Source organism: Balaenoptera physalus (genome assembly GCF_965194825.1).
Source record: "Balaenoptera physalus genome assembly, chromosome: 18".
In the NCBI taxonomy this organism is placed as follows: domain Eukaryota; kingdom Metazoa; phylum Chordata; class Mammalia; order Artiodactyla; family Balaenopteridae; genus Balaenoptera; species Balaenoptera physalus.
The window spans coordinates 8,346,344-8,371,582 of NC_138899.1; the positions used below are offsets into that span (position 1 = coordinate 8,346,344).

Consider the following 25,239-nt stretch of genomic DNA (forward strand, 5'->3'; position numbering starts at 1 on the left):
AAAAAGTTGAAATAACAAATATAGAATACTTTGTATAACTTCATGTTAATAATTTGATTTATTTCAAAGAAATGGAGGTTACCCTGGAGGAATATAAAATAGCCAAACTCATTAAAAGGAAGTAGAAAAAGTGAATATATCTATAAACAAAGAATGCATGTGGAAAGACCATTTCTAGTGTCTCTGGGCACATGAGTGAATTATTTCAACCTTTAACATACTAGATGATTCTAGACATTTATATGCTTTTTCAACACCTAGGAAAAAAGGTAAGTTGAGCAATTTATTTTATGAATCCACCATAATCCTCATAACCAAAGTTTGATAATGAACAAAACAGAAATTAGAGATAAGTCTCATCTATTTCCATATGTATATAAAAAAAATCCTAACTGAAATACTAACAAATTTGTAGTCCACTAAAATTAAGAACAAATGCTTGGATGTTTCAATATTAAGAATTTTAGCATTGAAATATATTATTAACTCAAACAAGAAAAACCTTGTAGTCGCCTCAATTTTTGGTTGAAAAAGATATTTAATAAAGTCCAATCATTATTCTTGATTTTATAAGCTTTAAAAAATCTAAGAATAAAAACATGAGACAGAGTAACAATCTCACACCAAAAGTCATTGCCGTTATTAAGTCAATGAGACTCACCTTCTTCAAAGGAAGGTTATAATCATCATTCTGTCTTAGCATTGTTCTAGATGCTACAATGAAACTCAAAACAGATGACAATAATTAGGAAGAGACAATAGTATCATTATTAATGACTGATGTGGCTGTATATCTAGAGAATCTACATAAATAAGCTGAAAAACCTCTTCTAATTCATATGAAAGTGGATATACACCAGACACACAAAAATCAATAGTTCTTTCAATATACCAATAATAATTTTTCAATAAAATTTGTAGTTTTTACAAAAGCTTGAAAACTATTGACCTTTTTTCTAGGTACTTTATTGAGAAAATGTCTTTTTTTTTTTCTACCGTATGTCTAAACATTGTAAAAGAAAATCTGAATAAATCATCAGAAGTACCCATGTTCCTGGGTATGTAGACAGAAGACATTGATTCCTCACAACTCAATGTATAGCTTAAACATACTAAAATCTCAAGTTTGGAACTGAAAATTATTTTTAAGAATACAAAATTTTGAAAGACTACAAAGTGATGGTTGCTAACAAGTATTTTATAAAGAACAATGAAAGAGGACATGATTGCTTAGACAATAAAATACACTCTCAGCTGAGATGTTTGCAATTTTAGCAAAATGCATGCAACGCATACAACAAGTTACAAATTTAATTACAAAAATATTAAGGTTCCGATAGGCGATAGGAGAACAAACATAACCAGAAAGTCACGAAAGAGGTGATTCCAATGGCTAAACACTTGAAAAAAAAATGCGTCATGACCAGTAGTTAAAGAATTTGTCCAACTGTGAAATACTACTCAGACCTATTAAATTTGCAAATATAATACCAATACTGTCAGGAGAGATGTGGTACAATACCTCAAAGTTATTACCAGTGGAGGTGTGATAACTTTCTGAATAGTGATTTGGAAATGTAGCTGCAAATGGGGGGGAAGGAAGGGAGAGAAAGAGGAAAGAAACATACAAAAAATATTTGCAGCATCTCAGTATAGTGAGATTCTATGATGTTTCCCCTTTACAGTTTTCTGTGCTTCTCAAATTTTCTATAATGAGCATTTACTAATATAAATTAAGCTGTAATAAGATAAATATTACTTTTAATTAATCTAAAATTAGAATGTGGAGTTGAAATAGACAATCTCTAAGTGACTTCCAGTTATGAATAATTCTATGGCTCTAATAATGTCGACATTCAGTTTTCCACAATTATGTTTGATGTACAAGGGAACCATATACATCTAAACCATTTTTAAGACTATCGATGACCTACCATGAATTTTAAATCTCTGTATCCTTAGTCAAGCTTAACGGTATAGTTTACTTTTCTTGTTTCGGTAAAGTAGACTAGGAATAAAATTCCCCTGCTTACTCTAAAATTACATTAATATGTAAAGAATAGAAATAATTGATTGCCTAGAACATGTCTGACAATTCTACAAATTATTGAGACTCTTCGATTAGCTAAGCAAGACTTACAAGTCATCTTTAACAAACAAGTTTGAAATATCTGTGAAAGAAAGCTTTCGTATGGGGCCCGACTATATGGACAGAGTATAATGATGAGTGAAGAAAGAACCATATCATTTGAGTTTTTTTTTTTTAAAAAGCGGGGGGAAGTAGTGCCTATGACTTTGCTTAGATTTGAGAAAGACTCCTATCGTTTGGGTTTAAAAAGGAGAGAGGCCTAAAATGTTGTCCATTCAATTGCTCACATGGAGGAGATTAACCAGATAGTTATTCATCAATTCACATCTCTAATTGCAGAACATGATCATTGCTTTTGTCTCTTTCGAAAACAAATCAGCTTGTTGTCATTATATATAGTCTTCAATTATACAGCAGAACAAAATTTAAAAAGGAAAAGTATGCCGTTAAATCTCTGTTTAATGTCAGTCAAGCTAAACTGTGGCCCTTGAAACAGGCTTTCCAATATATACGACTTAAATAATTGACTCAAGTTTTTAAATTCTCTGTGCCTGGTTAGGCAAGAAAATCTTTCCGCTCACTTCAGTAAAATAAAATCAAAGGTGCAATTGCTGGGTTTGCATTTCATCAAGCCCATTACCCTTATTGCTTCCTTATCTGAGAGTTTAAAACTGCGATTTCTTCATATTCACGAGTTCACTATTCTTTGAGAATCTAAAGGGAATACCTTAAAAATTTGCTAACCTAGTCCCAGTAAAGGCAAGATTGCTTTGGGGAAAATGTTTCTTAGAATAGAAACTCCATTATTTCCATCTATTGTCAAGATCATCTTTTACTACAGAGACAAATTCCCGATCTAATTAGTCATTACTCTGACTTTCCTAAAAATTAGAAGAATTTTGCAGGTTCTCATGTATTTGTAAAACTTGAGCACATATCCAGGTGTTTCAATGAAATAGTTTCCGCTGTCTTCTATTCTCTGTAATAGACTGTTTACCTCAGCCACAGGTTTGAGTCAACTGTGAATCATTCACTGTCAAAATAATTTGATTAATCACTTTGAATTTTAAAATTCAATTCGAAGTAAAATCCTTTTCTTATTTTTTTCTTCCACCATGTGCTGTCTTCCAATTTACCTTATCTGGTGTAAATGAAGAAATCTGTGATGCATCTTAATTCATAATAATTTGTTCAGGCTTCATGTAGACAGATGCTTTGAAATCATTTTCATGCCTTAAACTTTCTTTCTCCAAACGAGCGTGAAATCTTTATGATTTCTTATATAACCCACTCTTCTTACCCCATAACACATTTTTTGCTCATCTTGACCACTCTGTTGATTTCAACCTTTTTATAAATTCTGAGACAAACATTTTCTGTAATTCATCAATTCATCTAGTATGTCTATACAAATTGAGCATATCACATGTACCAGGTTCCATGGGAGCCAGTAAGAGATTAGTAGGTGAAACGCTTGAATAACTACCTGAAAGGTACCGAAGACCACTTGGTCCTCTTTCTGCTGTTAGTCTATCCACCCCAACATCACAAACATTTGATTTCTGTGCAATGAGAGTGAGTGAATGATTTGATGATGAACTGACTATTTTCCTGCCACAGTTGTATATAATGTCAATATCCTCTAACAGAGTTAAATATTGGTCCCTATGTCTATACTTTTGCTTTCAATACACAATTTTTCTGATTTATCAAAGCCACTGTGCAATCACTAATGTCATGTACTAAAATCTCAGTGGTCTACTTCCATTTAGGGACTCACGTGCTGAACCTAGTTTGAGAAAGAATTTCTGTTCATCTTCAATCCTAGTCCTTCAGTTAATAATTTTATTCTTGAGACACACTGTGCTCAGAACCCACATGACAGGTGTTGGCCTTGAGGAAGTGGTATCTAAGGCCCTTCAAGAAGCCATTTCACGTACTTGAGGCAGCAGGTTTCACCACCTCTTCTGCCTCTTGGTTTTGCCAACTTTGATTATAATTCTTCAAGATGGAAAGAGGAAAATTAAAACAACTAGAGAAGCCAAAATAGAATTAAAACAGACTGGAGAATGAATGAAGGATAGGGTCTCTGAAAAAGTATCAGTGGCATTAAATGGGCTTTCTTAGGGCCCTGATACTTTCAGAATACATCTGTGAACTTAGACGTTCTGCTCAATGCGCTCTTCCCCTAATCAGTACTGGCACATCCAGCTATGATTCCGAATGGATGATAAATTCAGTTTGAGTATAATGAAACAGAAAACACAGAATAACAGTGACTGAAGCAAAAAATAACTGATTTATCTCTCCTGTAGACAAAGTGCGATGGGTCCACTAGGACTAGGATCTCGGCCGTTCCTACCACGTGGCAGTGTCCTTGTTGATCAGGATGGCAGCCTCAGCTCCAGCATGTCCAGAGGGAAGGAGCCAGAAGGGAAGTGGAAAGGGCAAGAGTACATGCTCCCTCCCTTTAAGGATGCTTCCTGCAAAGCGCCCACACTGTTTCTGCTCCTGTTCTGCTCACATCACTTTGGCGAGAATTTAATTATATGGCCATATGAAATATAATGAAAGAGATTGGGGAATTTCGTTTTTGTCCTGGGAAATTATGTGCCCAGCTAGCATTTGAAGTTCCATGATTAAAGAAGAAGAGAGAATGGATATTGAGGAGAAACTATCATTACCTGCCAGAGAACTAATTATTTTTGTTAAATAATGATTAGAATAATTTGATGACACATGAGATCTGACCACCTCTTCTTCTGCTTAGACCAGCTTTCCCTCAATAGGGTGTGATGGATGATTTTGCCCTAAAGCATGGTTATAACAAAACCATGATTATAGATGAGATACCATTGAGCACAATATCTAAGTTTATCATAGATATCATAAGTATATCTTCAGATAAATCAGACAAAATGACCCATGCGTAACATTTCACATAGAAAAGTAAAACGTATATTAAAGTTCACGAAAACTGGTTACTTCAATTTAAGCCATGTCTTGATAAACACATAAAAATGTTCCTCTCGTCCCTAACTGCAATTTAGCATCACCTGGGGAGTCTGTCTTGTTGCTGTTGCTGTTATTTGCTCCCGATCATCTGATAATGCCAATGCCCAGCACACACCTGAGACCAATTAATCCAGAATCTGGCGGGTATAGAAAAAGGAAGTGGGACTAGGTCTCTGGATGTTTTAAAAGCACCTTCTCAAACATAGAACTCCATCCATACAAACTGCTAATGAAGCCTTAGAATATAAGGCTTTATATTCTAATATTAAATATTAGAATATTAAACATTGCAGCACTGATGCTTTTTTTTTAAAAAAGCTCAATTTTTATTATCAATGCTTTTTTTTTAAATTAATTAATTTTATTTTTTTTGCTGCATTGGGTCTTCGTTGCTGCGCGCAGATTTTCTCTAGTTGTGGCGAGCAGGGGCTACTCTTCGTTGTGGCGCCCGGGCTTCTCTTGCGGTGGCTTCTCTTTGTTGTGGAGCATGGGCTCTAGGCACACGGGCTTCAGTAGTTGTGGCACATGGGCTCAGTAGTTGTGGCTCGCAGGCTCTAGAGCGCAGGCTCAATAGTTGTGGTGCAAGGGCTTAGTTGCTCTGCGGCATGTGGGATCTTCCCAGACCAGGGCTTGAACCCGTGCCCCCTGCATTGGCAAGCGGATTCTTAACTACTGTGCCACCAGAAGTCCAGCACTGATGCTTTTAATTGCACTCAAGAGTAAAGTGCAATTAAGAAAATCTGTGATGTGATTGTATATTGGACTTTATTTTGCACTAAATAAAGTAAGTCACTAAGGTCAACTAAACATGTTTCCAACGACTTTCCTTTGAAACCCAGCACTTCTTTTTCTTCCAGGTTAATTATATAAAGCAATCGCAATGATATAATCTGTAGTAACAAAATACTTTTTACTTGCAGAAAAAGGGGAAACTTAGGTGCTCATCGTGATAGAAAATATAAGATTTAATTGAGATCCTTTAATGTCGTCACAGAAATTTTCAATTCTACCTGTTGGTGCAAGGGCCTGGGCGTCTCAGAAGTAACCCACTGCTCTTTTAGCCAGGAGGCTTTTGGTAGTTCCAGCCTTCCTAAATAAAGGGGACAGATGCAGAAAGATAAAACTTCTCTCCTAAAAATTAACGTAAGGGCCAAGCCCTATGACCAACATGAAAAAAACTTGGATTCTAAGCCCAGATCTGCCCTGATTACCAACATGACTTTGACTTCTAATAACCCACTCTCCCCGAGGCAAGGCGTCCTCATCTGTAAACACACAGGCATTTGACTAGCCGTGTCCAGATCCCCTTCTGGCTCCAGAACCCTAAGTTTCTCCCCAGCAGTCATCCTACTTGGAAAGAAAAGTACTCATTCAGATTTCCTGTCCAAATCATTTCATCCGTCCTCCCCCTGACCCCGGGTCATATTAGAATAGACGCAATGACTAGAGGGAAAATCCCCAATTTGAGCCACTCCCAGGTTCCCCTGACGATGTAAGTACATTAAGTTCAGGGAATGTGGTTGGAGTTCACTCAGGGGTTATGCACATAATACAGAAAACACCTGGCAGGACTTCTTCTCTTTGGGATCTCTAGGGAGGACCACTGCTTAAAGCTCTGAGACTTTCTGTCAGTCATGGGATGCCTAACTTTCCAATGGTCCATACAACAAAACTGACTTCAGAATGGGTGGTAGAAGCACTGAGGGTCTAAGGGGATAAATCTCATAAAAATCCAGATGCTGATGATGAATATGGAAACCAAGACTAGAAAACTGGAGCCTCATTGATATGAGACAAACCTGGAACGTGTCTCAGTTTCCAGAATGAAGGGCCATGGATTGAGTTTGGGCACTGCAACACACAACCTTGATGATGGAGTCAAGAGACTTGAGGTTTTTGTGCAGAGTTACATGCCACCTGTTAGGAACTCTGAGTGAGAAATGGCATAAGGTTAATGGGAAAAACACGGAGAGTCTAGGGATGCATGTATCAGAAACTAGAACATCAGACTACTCAGAGGCAGGGCCAAATGAAAGAAGAGATCATGAGACTCAGAAGAGAATTAAGATAGATATCTTTGGTGGATAGTACACCAAATATTCTTCCAATTGCTTACTGCAGAATCCCAGGTTCATTCAGGGCAGTGATACATCCTGCTAGAAATTCTCAGTCTCACAGCCTCCCTTGCGTGAGCAGGGGGTGCATAAGTGGGGAACAGAGTCATGAAATAATTCTGGCCCAGGTGATGTAGGCACTAGCCCCTGGAGTTGCCATCCTCTCCCAAATCAGAACAGACAAAAGCCTCTGAAGGAGGCAGGCTGCTGACTCCTCCTCTTCCCTCAGCCTGGAGTGTGACTATGAGGCTGGAGCTGAAGCCTCCATTTTGCAACCATGAGGCAAAAAGAAGACAAAAGCTGGAAGGTAAGGGTGGGACATGGGACAACACAGAACCACGAGACCATCCTAGACTTCAAGCTATAAGAGGAAATAAAGCGCTATTTGATTAAGCCGAATTACAGGCAGACCATAACATTCAATAAGCCAAATAGCTCATTAATTACAGTTTAATAATACTTCATGACTTCATAATAGTGAAGAATTGGAAAGCATGAGAAAACTGTACAATAGAGCATATCCTGCTATTCCAGCATCCACTCGTAGGAACCAACCAAATGCCTCTTGTTGATAATCTCCCTTGAGATTTAAAAAAAAATAATTAAAGCCTTCCAAGAGCCAGATGAACTCAGAGCTTTAAGACACATGTGAAGGAATTCTCAGCATATCCTTACTGAAGCGGGGGGTGTTTCTGCCATTTCTATAAACAATGGAAGTAAGATAGAAAGGCACTAAAATTAGATTCATGCCAGAGCCCTGACATTTGAGATGATACAAAAACTACAAACTGGCACTTATAAATGACGAGAGATTCACAGGAGACAAGCACATCTGCCCCGTGTAGCTGATTAGTTTGAAAGGCAGCATTAAGACTCAGCGGTTACAGATAATGCCTGAAGAATTTCAGATTAGTTGAAGAGAGACAAATAGGAAACTGTTATTTTTCCGGTTCGTGAAGAGGTCTTGAGGCCCGAACACCTGGCTGCTGGAAGAAATAAACTCCCTCGGGGCTGCATTGTATGCACTGCTCGGAGCGAGTAGCATTTGCCTTCTGCGTGGGCTGGTCGGAGCAGATGCGAGCCTGGTGACGTCCAGTCCTGCAGCCTTCTCAGGCTACTACGTGGACATCGGAGAAAGCGCAAAACAGAAAAGACCCCTTAGCCCAAGAGCTATTTTTTATTAGGAAAACCTAAACTTTCAGAGGAGCTTCCCTGAAGAAATGCTGCCAGCAACGCTTTCAAACACACCTCCACCAAGGAGCCTGTCTACACAGTCCTTCGTTCCTTCCGGGGAGATTGCTCTTTGGCCCCTCATAGACGCCTGGTGTCATGAATCCCAGTCAAGGGCATCACCAGGTTGGACCTCAGAGCTGACGACCGCCTCACCGTTGCTGGCTCAAGAGAGACCCGCAGTACAATGTACGGCCTTGCCATTTCATTACAAGGAATGTTGTTTTAGAACATGTACTAAAGTGTTGATCTTTAATACAATTAATAATTTTTACTGCTTTATCATGAGCCTATTTAAGTGAAATTGGATTTGTCCCTTTGTTTTCACTGTGACTGTGGGTGGAGAAGAACGTCATGACTGCCGGTCCGCGTGGCCGTCACGGCTGTGATTCTGCTCAGACACCAGCAGTTTCACTCACCGTTGCTTTCGCACCATGAGTGCAAATGTCAAGACAAGGAAAAAGGCAGGTTTGTTGCCAGTGATAACATTTGACCTTTCAAGAGAAAAATGGAAATCTAGAAAACTTCTATTGTCAATGGGAGCTTGCCAACACAAAGATTTTTCTGATGAACTTAGTCATGATATTAACAAATATGATTTCTTGATGTTGTACTAAAAATTTGACAATTGGAAGATCTTCATAACTCTGAGAATCAATTTTTCCTAATGACCAATGAATGGTATTAGAAAGTCACTCACAGTTAAAAGATGTATTCAAAGTGCAAGACCACTGGATTTTATGGTTATAGACCACAAAACCTTGTCGTGCTTTTATATTCCACATTGCAATTAACCTGTAAAAAAATACCACTTTATTAATTGTCAAATTTTAGTGCACTATCGAAGGCGTACATCCACAATTACCTGTAAAGGCTATTAACACGCTCCTTTATTTTTCAACTGCATATCTGTGTGAAGCTGGATGTTCTTTATATACTTCAACAAATCTGCATGTTGCAGCAGATTGAATGCAGACTCAAGCATGAGACTCAGCTGTCTTCTATCAAACCAGACATTAAAGAGATTTGCAAAACTGTAAAGTAATGCCATTTTTCTCACTAAAATTTTGTTTTAGGAAATACGGTTATTTTTAATTAAAATATTAATCATATTAATGAGTTTATGATGGACAGTTTTAATGAATTAATAAATAAATATGTTTAAATTTTGTCAGTTTTAATTCCTAATGCAGTCAATATCAATAGATATAACCCACAAACAAAAGGCCTTTGGGATCCTCAAGAAATTTTAAGAGTGGAGAAAGTACCCAAGATGAAAACATTGGAGAGCTACTGACTTAAGCCAAAAAAATTATAAGTACTTAAAAAAGTAGTATTTTGAAAGATGAGCTTATTGTTCCTTCTAGAATTAGTCAAGATATGCACAGTGCTAGGCGAAATAATGCCCCCCAAAGATGTGCAAGTCTTACTTCCTGGAACCTGGGAATATGTTACCTTATGCGGCAAAGTGAATCAAGAGGCAAATCGGCTGACTTTAACACAGGGAGATTATCCAGGTGAAAGAGAGGGGTGGAAGTTCAGTGTCAGGGTGATGCAATGTGAGGAAACTTCCACCAGCCAATGCTGCTTTTGAAGATTGGAAGGGGCCACAAACCAAGGAATGCAGCAGCCTCTAAAAGCTTAAAGAGCAGAGAACACAGATCCTTCCCTCGAGCCCCCAGAAAGGAACACGGCCCTGCCAACACCTTGATTTCAACCCAGTGGTACCCAGGTCAAACTTCTGACGTCCAGAACTGTCAGATAATTAATGTGTGTTGTTTTAAGTCACTTCCAATGTCAAATTTTACCTGAGCCCTGTAATCCTGGAAAATAGCCAACATTAAGCAATCCCTCTGCCATTCTGAGCTTGGAGAAATGACTCGCTGCAAAGAACCCCACTTTCCCCATGGCTTAGATACGACTCAGTGGATGCCGCCCTTGTTTACCTAATACAAGGCCAGACGCTGACCCTCCAAATCCCCATCCTTTGCCTCATAAATGATTAGCTGAGCTGTTTTGTCCACGTTGCCAAGTGGAACAAAATTCTTATTACTCAAACATCACTTAAGTTTCTCTCCCTCCTCCAGAGCCCTGAACTTTGACCCACCCTCTGCCAGAGCCGGCATATAGCTTCTCCTTAATGTTTCCGCCTAAAAATAGGGTGACCTCAGGGAGAAACATCCTTTGATCCGCTGTCCTATCATGTCACCCTCCTTGCTCATCCCACTTCCCACATCCAGTTCTTTCTAGCCCTGCTCACTCCTCCTTATTTATAATAAGAGAAGGCTTTTTTCTGACGTTGGAGACGCTTGCACCTTCACAACCAGAGACTCTTCCCTATTGCCATCGTCCCTTCACCCCCCTTGCAATAACCTTTTCAAACAAAGTATTTCCTTATCAAAGTGGAGATTTGTTTTTTATTTGACCCCACTAAGTGTGTGGTCATTTACTCCAGCAGCAATAGGAAGGTAATGTGGTGGGTTAACTGGAAGGTGAAGCAGCTTAAGCCCCTTACTGTTCCTGTTCTAAGTAAGTACTTTTAAACAACAACAACAAATCTGCCTAGCCCAGCTAACAGCAGGCTACTACCCAAAATCATCTTGGGAGAATGGACGAAGCAACACCAGGAGATAAGAACATTTTTTCCCCCTCATCTATAATTCCCATCACATTGCTAGTATGGTGGCGCTCAGAGCAAAAGTGGTGACCATTTGAGATTGAAGGAGGTTACCAAGATGAGGATCTCTGATGACTCAAATCAACGATTCCTCCATTCAAACTTGCAGGTGGCACAGGAGGAAGTCTGAAAGAAACATCTAAAAACACTCAGCGGCCCAGAATCCAGACGGTCACTGTGGGGGACCCCTTGAGAGCCCAAACAGGAGTGCACTTGACCTCTTAGAATCCCTTCTTCTAATACAAGCCTGCATGTGGGAACTCTTACTTCATTTAAAAATCAAAAAGTAAAACTTGCAGAATGAATACGAGTCACACCATTCCCCGGGGTGAAAGATCAAAAAAGAATCTTCCCTCAGTCATAATATTTGAAACCCTTGAGGAGTACCCCTGCCCCAGACCTTATGACGTGTAGTATTCGCAAGGATGTTGTTCTAACAGAAAGTGACTTTGTTCTCCTGTTTGCAATATTTTGAGCATTAGGAGGTGTGATGCAAGCAATGCTAATAGCTGATATTTGGGACTTGCAAAATGAAACCCTTTAGTTCATAAGAAAGAAATCTTTATCTCGTAAAATCATCCTGATGAACCAGATGTTTGAGTGATGTCGGATGCTATTTTAATATCTTAATTTCTTTTCTTTTTTTTTTTTTTTTACTTGAAGATTTAAAAATGAAGATGCAGAGGGCTCACCCAGTTTCCTCAGCAGCAGGCAGGGCCTAGCTCATGAACGAGTCACACACACGTACACTTACACACACACGTGCACACATCCATCATGCCCTATCACTTCAACACAGCCTGCTGGTCAACCCGCTGCATCTAAAACCACAGGTTGCAAACTTCATCTAGCCAGAATGCTCATGACCATCTGAGGAATCATTGTTGTGCCAGACAACCACCACACATCCACTTTAGCCATCCCCATCTTTTCCACACAGTAGGTAGAATCTGAGACTTCTGGCTTATCATCCTATAAAATGTGGAGCCAGCAATTTAAGATATCTCATAAGATAAAAAGGGGTGAAATGGGGAGCTCTACCCACAGCTGCACTCCCAGCCACATTTTATTATTATTCTGTCCCTCTCTTGGCGCTCAGCAACGTGGTTTGCATTTCCCCTGCAGCTGGAAATATGCAGGAGGCCTTTCCCAGCTGAGTGGCCCGTGGCAGAGGCAATGGCCCTTCTCCAAGGAGCACACAGGATGGCACACGTGCTGTTTCCAACCGGCCAGCTGACAAAACTGTGAATTGCCCCCATGTGAGGGTTGGAGATTGTGGAGGAGAGTTAGAAAAAGCAACAGAGAAAAAAGAAAGCAGGTTGAGTCTAAAGTGAACTCAACGTGTGAGTGGACAAACTCCACCCCTGGCCCACCTTTGATTCCCGGATACACAAAGCATTCCTAACCTGAGGTCCATGAGTGGGTCTTGGGACAGAGATGGTTTCCTGTTATTAGATGCAAAGTTGTGGGGGGCGAGCAGAGGTGGAAAGAACTTTTATCAGATTCTCAATAAAAGGTAAAAAACCCATCTTAGTAGGATTTAAAATTCAATTGAGTCAGAAATATCCTTTTTAAACTCTCCATCACAGTTTAAAGTATTAAAAATAATCTCTCTCATATCTGTGTTTTAACTTCAGTTATAACCAAAGGGAAGTTTCTGGGTTTTTTTTTTTTCCTGTGTCCAAGAAAGAAAATTAAAGTGGAAGAAAGGGAGAAACAAAGAAGGAGAGAGAGAGAAAACAAAAATTGGAGTATAAGACAAATTGTCCAGCTATATAAAGATGAGAAGTAAAGGATTAAAAAAAATGAGGATGAAATAAGAAATTGCTGCTGTCCAGGAATTTGAGAGCTAGAAGGATCACGTATTCCAATGCTCCCTTTTAACAAGTGAAAATAATCAGTAATTTATCAAAGACCAAACAGCTAAACTCTGGCCTGATCACACTGTCATGCATCTTAAAACCAGCAGCAAGATAACTGACCAGGGTGAGCGGGTCATGATGAATCATTACACAAAGGCATCAGCTGCTGGGTCTCTAACAGGCTCCTTCCAGAAGATACTCCCTTCCGGGTTTGCCTTTAAAGATGTTATGGGTGCACAAAATTGTGTAGTGGCAGCTGGACTGACATTGAACAAATTCAAGTGAAGATTTTTAAAATTTTATTTGGTGATATTTATTTGGTTTTTCACTTTTCTTTCTACCTATCACTGTGCCCAGGGAATTGAGAGAATTGGACTCAAGAAACATGTTAGCATTTGCTTAAAGTTGATTCCATTGTTTCATGCACTTCTGTGGTGTCTGTGTGCATACTATTGCTTAAAAAGATGTTATTCAAGAGCATTCCATTACCTGAGCAGAACATGAGGGGTGTCAGGGCCATGGTTCAAGGATCCTCAAGTCCTTCACCCCACACACTCACCATCTCCATGTTAGTCTTTGCCATGGTCACCAGGAATGTTGGCCAATCAAGTGACTAACCACGCTGGGCTGCACCCTTGTCCTTCCTGCCTTTGGTCCTGCTGCTTCCTCTCTCCAGAATGCCCTTCCTCCTTTGTCCATCTGGTGAGTACCTGCTTGTATTCTCTCTTTCCCCCTGAACCCACCACTGGCAGACCGGCGCCCTCTTCCCCATGACACCACCAGACCCTAAGGTTGTTGAAGGTTAGAATGGTATCTTAATCATCTCGGAAGACCCAGCAGTTGGCAGAGGGTCTGGCCTATAGAAGGAAGTCTCTGACTGTGTAATGGTTTGAACTAAAGTTTTAATGGACCTAGAATTTATTCATCTGACCAGTATTTATTGATCATGTACTATGTACTATGTCTGTGCCCTGAGGAAGGGATATAAAGCTGAATAAGAAAAGATACATACACCCCAATGTTCATTGCAGCACTATTTACAATAGCCAAGACATGGAAGCAACCTAAATGTCCATTGACAGACAAATGGATAAAGAAGATGTGGTATGTATATACAATGGAATATTACTCTGCCAAGTAATATTGGCCGAGTAATAAAGAACAAAATTTTTTGTTCAAACAGAACAAAATAATGCCATTTGTAGCAACATGGATGGACCTAGAGATTATCATACTAAGTGAAGTAAGTCAGAATGAGAAAGACAAATATCACATGATTTCACTCATGTGGAATCTAATTTTAAAAAATGAGACAAATGAACTTATTTACAAAAAAGAAACAGACTCACAGATTTTGAAAACAAACTATGGTTACCAAAGGGGAAATATGGGGTGAGGGATAAATTAGGAGCTTAGGATTAACATACACACACTACTATATATAAGATAGATAACCAACAAGGACCTACTGTATACCAGAGGGAACTCTACTCAATATTCTGTAATAACCTATATGGGTAAAGAATCTGAAAAAGAATGAATATATGTATATTTATAACTGAATCATTTTGTTGTACACCTGAAACTAACACAACATTATAAATCAACTATACTCCAATAAAATTTTTTTTTTTAAAAAAGCTGAATAAGTCACTGTTTCTGTTGACAAAGAGCTCTTAGTCTAATGAAAATGAATGCAAATCTGGCACCAATATGGGAGAAAAAAGTATCTAAGTTTATTCCCTCTGATAATAGTTCTGAGACATTGTATTCATGGATGAATATTCCACCATTATATTCTGTCATATTCTACCATTCTTAGAGGAACTCACTTAACTGTAAATCACATCCATGCCTAATGAAAGTTTAATAATTTGATATTTTTAAAGTCAAATTCAAGTTAACAGAGGCCTGAAGGTATTAGGGTTGGGTAGGGGAAGTACAAGAGAGAAAGGAAGAAAATTAAACATGAGAATAAGGAAGATAAAAAAGATAATCAAATTTTACAGGAGGAGATTTCGTTGAATTTCTTTGTCTCAAAGTAAAGGCTAAAGGAGAATTTCCCTTTATTCTTCAGAAAATCCACAGCCGGCCCAGGAGGCCAGGCTCGTACTCAGTTCCCACCTCAAGACTTCATTTATAGCATTCTCCTATTTTTAAAAATGGATTTCTGTGAAATGTTTCATAATGTGGATTGGTTTCTTTGGGGTCTGCCTCTGCACTATAGCTGCATAAAAAGAGACGTTAATAACTTCTCCGTTAATGGGTTTTTCAGAGTCTCCAAAGACTCACCTTGTACATTATAACTTCCTCCTACTTAGCCCCCTGGCTAAATCTTGATTGCCCTTGTAAGACATCTTCAGGACATATTGCTTAAGTTAAAGATGGTCCTTAGGAGAAATAACTTCTCATACTATGCACAACACATGCTCATGCATCGGCAGAGCTGAAGGGCCATCGTTTCGGGTGTCATTTTACATTGGTCCTGTGAAATGTTCAGCTCCGAGGGGGCCGACCTTGTCTTGTAAATGAACAATGTCAGTGACAGAGACAGCTGAGGCTCTATCCCAGACCTAAGAGGTGACTTTGAACTGGTTACTTCACATTTTTGTCCCTTGCCTGACACTCTATAGCCAAGTCCCAAGCCATCGGTTTCCTAAGGTGGAATGTAGAATTTCCAGAGCATTTTGCACAGTTTTGAAACCAATAGAAGAGGTTTAAAAAAAAGACTCCACAAAATTGCAATTTCCTAAGTATATATTTCTGTGTGTGTGTGTGTGTATGAAGTCTTTAAGTATATACATGGTATTTTTATGTATATAGTGCATAGATTTATAGATTATAAAGGTATAAAAAGTACAGTCTTGAAATAGGTCTCTAATTTGCTCCATAAGGGCTATGACATCACAGGATGTAACGCATCCAAGGGTGGGAACCATGCTGGGCTCATGTTTGTCACTGCACCTAGTCTTAAAATGTTAGCCTTTTCTGGTTCCAGGAGAAATGGAGCCTGCCTCTCTCTAAATGTCTGTCACTGGAACCAGTAACTGCTGCCAGCCCTCTCTAGTTTGGCAAACAAAATCTGAATTCAGATGTGACAAGCAAAGAATCCACGGCTCTCCTTGCTAAAGCAGGAGTTCTTTACCTTTCATGAGTTACAGAAGGCTTTAAGAACCAAAGAAAGAAAGGTACACTGGTCCATACGCACAAGAGTTTGCATGCGATTTTTGGAAGATTTTCGGTTAGCTAGTTAGAGCCTAGCTAACAGAAAAGGCTCTGCTCTTCAAAATAGCTTTACAAGCACCTTGTCTCATGTCCCCAACATCTTTCCCTTTTATCTGCAGGTTGGCAGCTCTTTGTTTCATTTGGGTCTCTACCATATGCGGTGCTGACCAAAGAACACTTGTTATGTATGTCACCACTGAAATTAACAGGTAATTGCAGTGGTAGGTGTGTGTCACCAGCTGCCCTTAAAAAGAAATGACAGTCTGATTACCAAAGCAGCACTGGTTTTAGACAGATGACAAAGCATTTGTAGCACTGAGATCGGTTTCAAAACAAATGGCTGTCTCACGCTACTCACCACTCTGTCATGGGATTGTCAGAGGCTGCCTGTGCATCGTTTGCATCCGAGGAAGCTTGGCCAAGCTGGCACTCTGAGGAGATGACATATATCAACAGCATCAGTCTCTGCAGGCTTCTAAGTGCTACACGAAACCTGCAAACACAAAGCATGATACGCTGGATATCCTGGGGTGGCAGCTGCAAATAAACAGCAGACAATGAAAAGCTGCTTCCAAAATTGGGATTCATGGTTATGACTCAGTGTAGCATGATGGCTCAAAGCACAGGCCTTGGACTCCAACAGACCTCCTTCTGCCGTTTGTCCGCTAGTTACTGAGCTACCCTGATCCTTGTTTCCCCCTTATAGAAAATGTGGATGGGGGTGTGGGGGATCTCCATTTTCCAGGGTTAAGAGAGAGGAGAGAGAAATAGGGAAAGGGAGAGCTCCCTGGTATCTCTTCTTATAAGGACACTAATCCTATCAGGTCAGGACCCCACCCTTATTGTAACCAAAAGTGAGGTCCAGCTGCTCCCCGCTCAAAAGCCAATAGAGAGGCAAGGCTGGTGGAAAGGAAAGTTTGCTTTATTTTGGATGCTGGCAACTGGGTTGGGGGGGCAGGGTGGACTCCTGTCCAAAGGCTGACTCCCCTCCTGCAAGCAGTGGGCAAGAGCTTTTATAGATGGAGGGAGGAGGCTACATGCAGAAGCAGCACAGTCAGCTCTGACTCTCATCTTGAAATTGGTCGTCAGTGGTCTGACCAGCGTCATCTTGATTGTTTTAGGTACGGTTAGTCTTCAGTTCCAGGGTCGGTTTTTTCCCATTTCCTTGAGGCCAGTTCTTGGAATTGTGGCAGCTTATGTCATGGCTACAGCCTGGTCATCATGTAGTTAACTTGTTCCACTTGGTGAGGGTTTCAGTATCTACAAACAGCTCACAGGACATGGCTCAGAATAATATCTATAGCCCTTGAGGAGGAACTAAAGGTCCTTGACTTTGCTGACTGACTAGACTATTACTGTTTTGTCCTGTTTGACTGCTTTTCTTTGCTTTTGCATTTTCTCATTTCTCTGATTAAACTTATTCTTTGGCTAAAGTTTTTCCACAGACAAAAGGCAGGCAGAGGACATGGGGGGAAGGACCATAGGGTCCTGCTCCGTTTCATTATGACCTCATTTAACCTTAATTACCCCCTAAAGGCCCCATCTCTACATATAGTCATGTTGGGGGTTAGGGGTTCCAACATATGACTTTGGAGGGGGACACAATTCAGTCCACAGCAAGTGGTAATAGATTTTATGCATTCTGAGCAATTTGGAACAGTGAGATCAAAACTATGATATTATCTCTGATTTACAAATTTTATAAACATTCAACTGAGAAAAATAAAACATGAGTTGAGAAAAAAAAAAACCCATATAAAATCTATTTCTCCTCCTCTGGGTTTAGAAGGAGCCACGTTAAGCATGGAAATTCTTCAATAGTTGACCCACCATGTGAGAATATTTATACAAGTTGAGGTTTGGGTAATGAGGACAAAAGTACATGACGAACCCTCCAGCAACTACAGCAGCGAGAGAAGCAGAAGAAGGAAGACTGACCTACTCTTCCTACTCCCTTTGCACTGGGCATTTTCAATGGAGGGGTATAGGATGCCAAGAGAATATTTTAAGGTTCACATCACACAGAGAGAGCAGAAAGAGGCAAGACACGTGTACTGAATTGAGAAAAACCTGCCAAGTTCTCTACTAAATCTTCATGGCTTTCTAAATAACTATCTGGGAAAACTAAAATATGAGAAAAAAAAGTCCTCTGCATTTCCAGCCCCCTCCATCTGTGCTTATTCCTTCAGCCTGAATGGTATTCCTCCCTTTCCTGGTGGGCAAGATAGTCCCTCAAGACCAAGGGCACTTAACACTTACCTCCTCTCTAATTTCTCCTAAGTCCCTTCTGCACTCTCTCTCTATCACCCTATGTCCCAACACACTACCCCCACATACAAACACACTTTCTACTATGTGGCCTTTTCACAAGTTCTTCATCTCTCCATGCCTCAGCCTCCTCACCTACAAAATGGGTACAACATTGAAATGTATCGCATAGATTTGTGATCTTTACAGAAATCATTGTCTTCTGTGCTTGAGTATGAATAGTTTGCATTGCTGTCTTCAAACGCTTTGACCTTTACTTCTGCAGCATCTAATCATCTGGTAAACTGGTCTACTTAATTTTTTTATTTCAGATATTGTATTTTTCAGCTTTATAATTACACTTGGTTCTTCTTATATCTTGAATTTTCATTTTCATTGTATTTATGTTTTCTTTTAAATCTTTGAGCATATTTACGTCAGCAGTTTTAAACTCCTTGTCTGTTAATTCTATCTTTTGTTATTTGGGGGGCTATTTCTAATTGACTTATTTCTGCCCTAACAATGGGCCACATTTTTTCCACTTCATGTCCAATACTTTTTCACTGGATGGTGGATTTTGTGACTATTATGTTATTGTATCTTGTTATCTTCCTTAAGGAGTGTCGAGTTTGTTTGGGCAGTTATTTAAGTTAGATATCAACTTGACCATTTGGGTACTTGTTTTTAGGGGTTATAGCAGCATGTCTACAGTAGCCTTCATTTCTGCGGTTTTACTTCTGAGGCATGAACTTTTGGAGTCTCTTCTAAGGCATGGCCTCTGGGCTCTCAACTGAATGCCCCAAGTATTCCACGAGGTCTCTCCATCTGTCTTGTCAGAAATTAGGTGTCTCCTGGTGTCAGCTCTGGGACTTATTCTGTTACAGCCCCGTGGTAGTTATCCTTTGCCCAGCCTCGTAGAGTTTCATCCTGTGCACATGAGGTTTGATGGTCAGCCAAAAATCAAGGGCATCCCATGCATATTTTTGCAGCTCTTTCTCTGAGCAACTCCCTTCCCTCCAGCCTCTGTCCTGCAAACTCCAGCTCCTTCCTTCTCTGTCTTCTCAGCTAAGTGCAACCTGTATGTTCTGCTTGTGTTTTCCTCTCCCTGTACCAAGGTCCAGAAAGTGTTTTCAGGCAGGAGTCTGGGACAACTATAGGACTCACACTGTCAGTTTCCCTTGTTCAGATCTCAGAGGACTGAGCTGCCTACTGTCAAATATCTGAAAACCGGATTTCCTACATATTGACCAGCATTTTAGTTGATTGCAGAGGGAGATGAGACCCACATCAGTTATCCTCTCATGGTTGGAAGTCCCTACAAACTTCTACACATATATTTTATTATTCAGCTCGTCATCGAATTATAGTCATTTTTAAAATTAATCTTCAGCACCCCACTGGACCATATTGAGGTCGAGAACCTTTGGCTTTCATATCTGAGGACCCTGAATCTAGCAAAATGCCTGGTATGCCATGAGCATTGGCATGAAATATCTGTTGAACTGGTACATGTGATTTCTTCTTCATTCCTGACTCTAGCCTCCAGTTTTTTAGATGTGACTGGCAGGCCAACTTAATTTTCTTTTTTTATCAACCTTGTTTCCTCAAGGAAATATTATTGTCTCTGCTTGCTTCAGATGGAGAACTGTGTAGTTTAAAGCCAATCTGGTAAATTTATCCAGATTCCTATTTATTTCTTTACTTGATTTTTAATTTCAGGATTTTGAACTAGACTTTATCCCAAGTCCAACCAGTTTAGTTAGAGAGCAGGAAAGACGTGAACTTTCCCCTTGGCTGGTGTGTACAAATCAGGTAACGTGTAAAAGAACTGAAACAATCCCTGGCACATGGATGGTAGCTAATAAATGGGTTACTGTTTCTATATTCTCAACTAATCAGCCATCATGGAGTCAGAAACAATCACAAGAATCTACCACGTTTGCATTCTCAACTACACGTTAACAGGAACACTCAGGGGTTAATTTGTCTTTTATATGCAAAATTCTTCATCTGGCTTTGACCTATACTCACTGTAAGTGTTTTTGTCCACTCACTTTTTAGTTTCATGTTTTATACTGTTGTTTTTTTGTCTGTCTATTCTTCATATGCCTAAGCCCCTAGTAGGCAGTAATATTGGCTCATAGCTAATGTTCGTCTAGCACTTACGCTGTGTCAGACACTGTGGCATGTATTGTATCTCTATTAACTCATTTACACTTCCCTAGGTGGTAAGTACTGCTATTACCTCTATTGTAAAGATGAGAAAACTGAGGACCATAAAGGTTATACCACATGCCCAAGGTCACATAACTATTCAGTATAGGAATTGGGATTCAAACTCCAGAGCCTGAACTTCTGCTCACTACAAGACACTATTTTTGCAAGGATGAGCTTATGCTCCCTCACAAATATAATGTGCCTTGAATTGGATACCAGGCCATTTTATGCATCATCCCAGGTACTCCCAGCCCAAATGCCCCCCTGGGTCTCAGCCACTTGCTTCCTCTCCTGGCAGGAATGGCTCCACTAAATACACACCTTTCTGTGGTCATTTCCTCTCATCTCCTGACACTACCAATTTTCTTAGCCTCTCTAGAGGGTAAGAGTCAGGCTTTGTGATGGCTATATCCCATTCATCACTGCAAGAACTACAACAGTCCCGGTACCCAGATCCAACATGATGAGACCCATGGAAGGGCTTTTGCGTTGTTGTCCAGGGTGACAAAATAATACTACCAAGGAATGTGGAGAGTTCATGCCCCATGGGAAGTACTTTGACCTAAGACAGACAGGAAGAAGCCAGCAGATAAATTCCTCTCCCTTCCTCCCCACTTGACCCCTCCAAGACAGAATGGTTCCATACCACCTCTCTAAAGACATCCCCTGCAACTGAGCAACCAACGGCATCATCCTGAGAAACTACAGCCAGCTTTGTCAGGCCCCACTTTGAAATTTTTCCTGTCTTCCTTGCCTCACTTTCCTTTCCCCCACACCCTTGCTTCCCTCAGATTGCATTCTCCAATAAAACAAAAGCATGCAATCTTGACATTCGGCTCTGTCTTCTTGAGCAAAAACAATTTGTTTCCTTCTGATAGCACAGTTAATTTGTGCTGACATGTATATCGTCTCTCTTGGCATATTAAGTAGTTAGTGTTGTTTGTGTAACAAATTATTCAACACTTAGTGGCTTAAAACAATAAACTTTTTTTTAATCTCGCCATTTCTGTGGGGAGGGAATTCAGATGTGGCTTAGCTGGGTGGTCTGGTTCAAGGTCTCTGACAAGGTTGCAGTCAGGAGAGGAGTCAGGGTTGCATTCATCTGAAGGCTCGACTGGGCTGGAGGATCAGCTTACAAGATGGTGCCCTCACATGCTTGTTGGCAGGAAGCCTCGGTTTCTCATTGACTCTTGGAAGAAGGTCTTAGTTCTTCATGATGTGAATCTCTCCATATGGCTGCTTAAGTATCTTCACAACATAGCTATTGGCTTCCTCTAGGGGGAGTAATCCGCGAGAGAGCAATGAGGAAAATGCAAAGCCTTCTACAACCTTATCTTTGAAGTCACACACCAACATTTTCACCTCACTCACTAAGTCTGGCCCACACCCAGTGGGAGCAGAGTTATGCTCTACCTTTTGTATTTTTTTTTTCTTTTCCATTGTGGTTTATTACAAGACATTGAATAGACTTCCCTGTGCTATACAGTAGTAGGACCTTGTTGTTTATCTATTTTATATATAATAGTTTGTATCTGCTAATCCCAAACTCCTAATTTATCCCTCCCACACCCCCTTTCCCCTTTGGTAACCTTAAATTTGTTTTTTAGGTGTGTGAGTCTGTTTCTGTTTTGTAAGTAAGTTCATCTGTATGATTTTTTTAGATTCCACACATAGGTGATATCCTACGTTGTTTATCTTTCCCTGTCTGACTTATTTCACTTCGTATGATCATCTCTATGTCCATCCACATGGCTGCAAATGGCATTATTTCATTCTTTTTTTTAATGGCTGAGTAATATTCCATTGTGTATATATACCACATCTTCTTTATCCATTCATCTGTCGATGGACACTTAGGTTTCTTCCATGTCTTGGCTATTGTAAATAGTGCTGCTATGAACATTGGGGTGCATGTATCTTTTCAAATTATGGTTTTCTCCAGATATACACCCAGGAGTGGGATTGCTGGATCATATGGCAACTCTATCTTCAGTTTTTTAAGGAACCTCCCTACTGTTTTCCATAGTGGCTGCACCAGTTTACATTCCCACCAACAGTGTAGGAGGGCTCCCTTTTCTCCACACCCTCTCCAGCATTTATTATTTGTAGGCTTTTTGGTGATGGCCATTCTGATGAGTGTGCAGTGATACCTCATTGTAGTTTTGATTTGCATTTCTCTAATAATTAGTGATGTTGATGCTCTAATTTTTGAAGGGAAGAGTCAGAGAATTTGTAGGCAGGTATTAAAATCACCAGGCCTGGTTTCCTTAGTTGCTGAAAATACATATTTACAAGACAGATCACTAGAGAGAGAGTCTTTACATGAAACAGAGCACTGCTAATAATCCTACAAGAGAATTAAACTAATGACTACCACCAAATAGCTGCTTTGCTGTATTGCACTATCAAAAACAATTTACACATTTTTAGACTTAAATCTGATGTCAAGGAAAGCACCCTGAAGTCATTCTTTAGTCTATTCTTTCTTTGTTCTTCGTTTCCTTAGATCTGTATCTGCACATTATAATCAATAACCCAATATTTGATCAATACTGACTACATCTACTATCAATATTGACTGCATTTACTAATGAATGTTTTAAAAAATGTTCTCATTTGTCAGTGATCACAAGGTTATTAGAAGAATCAAATAACTTAACAGGTGAAGAATCATCATAGCGCAGTGCCTGGCATAGTAGATAAATAGTTCAATAAATGTTCCTCTCTAAGTCAAAATGAAAAAAGAATGTAAACTAACCACTAATAAATCAGTATCTCTTGACTTATTAAGTCATTAAGACTTGCTTAAGTCACTTCAGCTATAATCTTGTAGGCTCCGGATCATATAACCTGATTTTTTCCCTCTGGTCCTAAACGGCGGAAAGTAGCTTGTCTCTTTCGCCTGATATATTATTGGTACAAAATATACAAAAATAATAACATGTCAAGTTGAGCATTCTGCTTAACTGCCTTCTTCTTATACTTTGTCTATCCCTTTGCCTTTGACCTTGAGGAAACATGAAGTGAATCTCTTCCACATTACATGTTTAATGAGGTGATTACCCTGCATACCCAATGAGATAGTAGTGGCTTATGTCATAAATTTCCGACTTCAAGATATATTCCTTTAGCTGTTGAAAGAATTAACCTTTTAACTGATAATAAACTTTAATTGCTGATCACAACTAGACCTTTCGATCTATTGTAACTTAAAATGAATATTTTGCATATGAGCAAGGTAAGCCTTGTGTGTAGCCACTCACTAAAGATATTTATGCCTCTTGTTAAGTTCCTGTGTCAGCCAACTCTTAATTGTTTGTGCTAATAGGTAACAGCATAATTGAAATTAATGATCAAATAATGCCATCCTATTTTTCAAAAACCTTTGTTTTGTATTTGCCACAAAATGTACCACACTTAAATAACTTAAGTTTCATCTCTTTCTATTTCTACTACCCGCGTTTATAGATGAAATGTTAATAAGCAGACAAGAGTCAAATAGGTCAACTAGAAGAATACAAGAAAAGAGATGAGTACACTCAAAAAAGAATATTCATTCCCCAAATAAATAAGAATCAACTGCACTTCCTATTAGAAGAACAGAGTGGGGAAAAAAACTTTACATTGTGGTAATTATAAGTGATATGCCATCAGATCAAAAACTAGTATTTTTCACTAGGTCAATAAATAGTTTTCATCTTATTTAGCAACTTCAATCTAAGTTATATGATGCTAAGCATTGTACTGCAAAGGATTGCAGAACCAAGGACATGGATGGAGGGAGAGTGGTAGCATATCTTCCTCTGTTTAGACTTTTGAGAATAGCCTCATTCATAATAAATTGCTTGAACCATTTCATATCTATGATGCTCACTTAATTCATATAAACTTTACCTTTGAGCCAACCATACTTTCCATTTCTGAGCTGTAGATTACCATTGACCATCCACGTCCTGCTCCCCACCTCCAATAATGCAACTGCCCCTGTGGATTCCCAGAAAATGGCACTCACTCCCAAAGGAGGACAGCAGCCATGAGAGAAACTACATGGGAAGTTCAATCCGGAGAAGGAAGCAGAGAAGACAAGACAGCAAAGCTCCATGGGAACAGTCAGAGATGGTCACAGCTTTGAAGGGGGCTTATAATTCTTAGGGGGAAAATGAATAATGCAAGTTGGATGTCCCTGAAATCTTTGCCTGGTGATTCACCTTCATAAGGCTTGACCCAGCTTGCCTACGGATCTACTTATGGGCCAGGGAAGAGGATAACATGGGCTTCTATAGACAGTATAAAGTGAGGCTCTACCTGACAGCTTCTGGAAGACAATTATTTGTATAAAACAGTAGCTGTTCTATAAAAGGTCAATGCTAGACAAATATGCATTCAACAAACATGTTTACCCAGTGCCTAGGTAATGAAAGAATATATGTATTATTATTATTATTATTATTATTATTATTATTATTATTATTATTATTATCATCTCTACCAGACTGCACTCTGACACAGACCTCTGCCTTGACACTACTCCTGGCCCTCTGGAGATTTGCTCAAAGTATCAAT

The 25,239-nt window shown here is 39.5% G+C and overlaps 1 long non-coding RNA gene across 1 annotated transcript in view; it reads right to left on the reverse strand.

Annotated features, from left to right (window-relative positions):
- The window catches only part of LOC309647404, an 89,608-nt gene that overhangs the window by 51,054 nt on the left and 13,315 nt on the right, over window positions 1–25,239 (reverse strand). Inside the window, exon 2 of the long non-coding RNA XR_014256021.1 lies at window positions 16,571–25,214. This is a non-coding gene — a long non-coding RNA (uncharacterized lncRNA). The remainder of the gene's footprint in view (window positions 1–16,570; window positions 25,215–25,239) is intronic.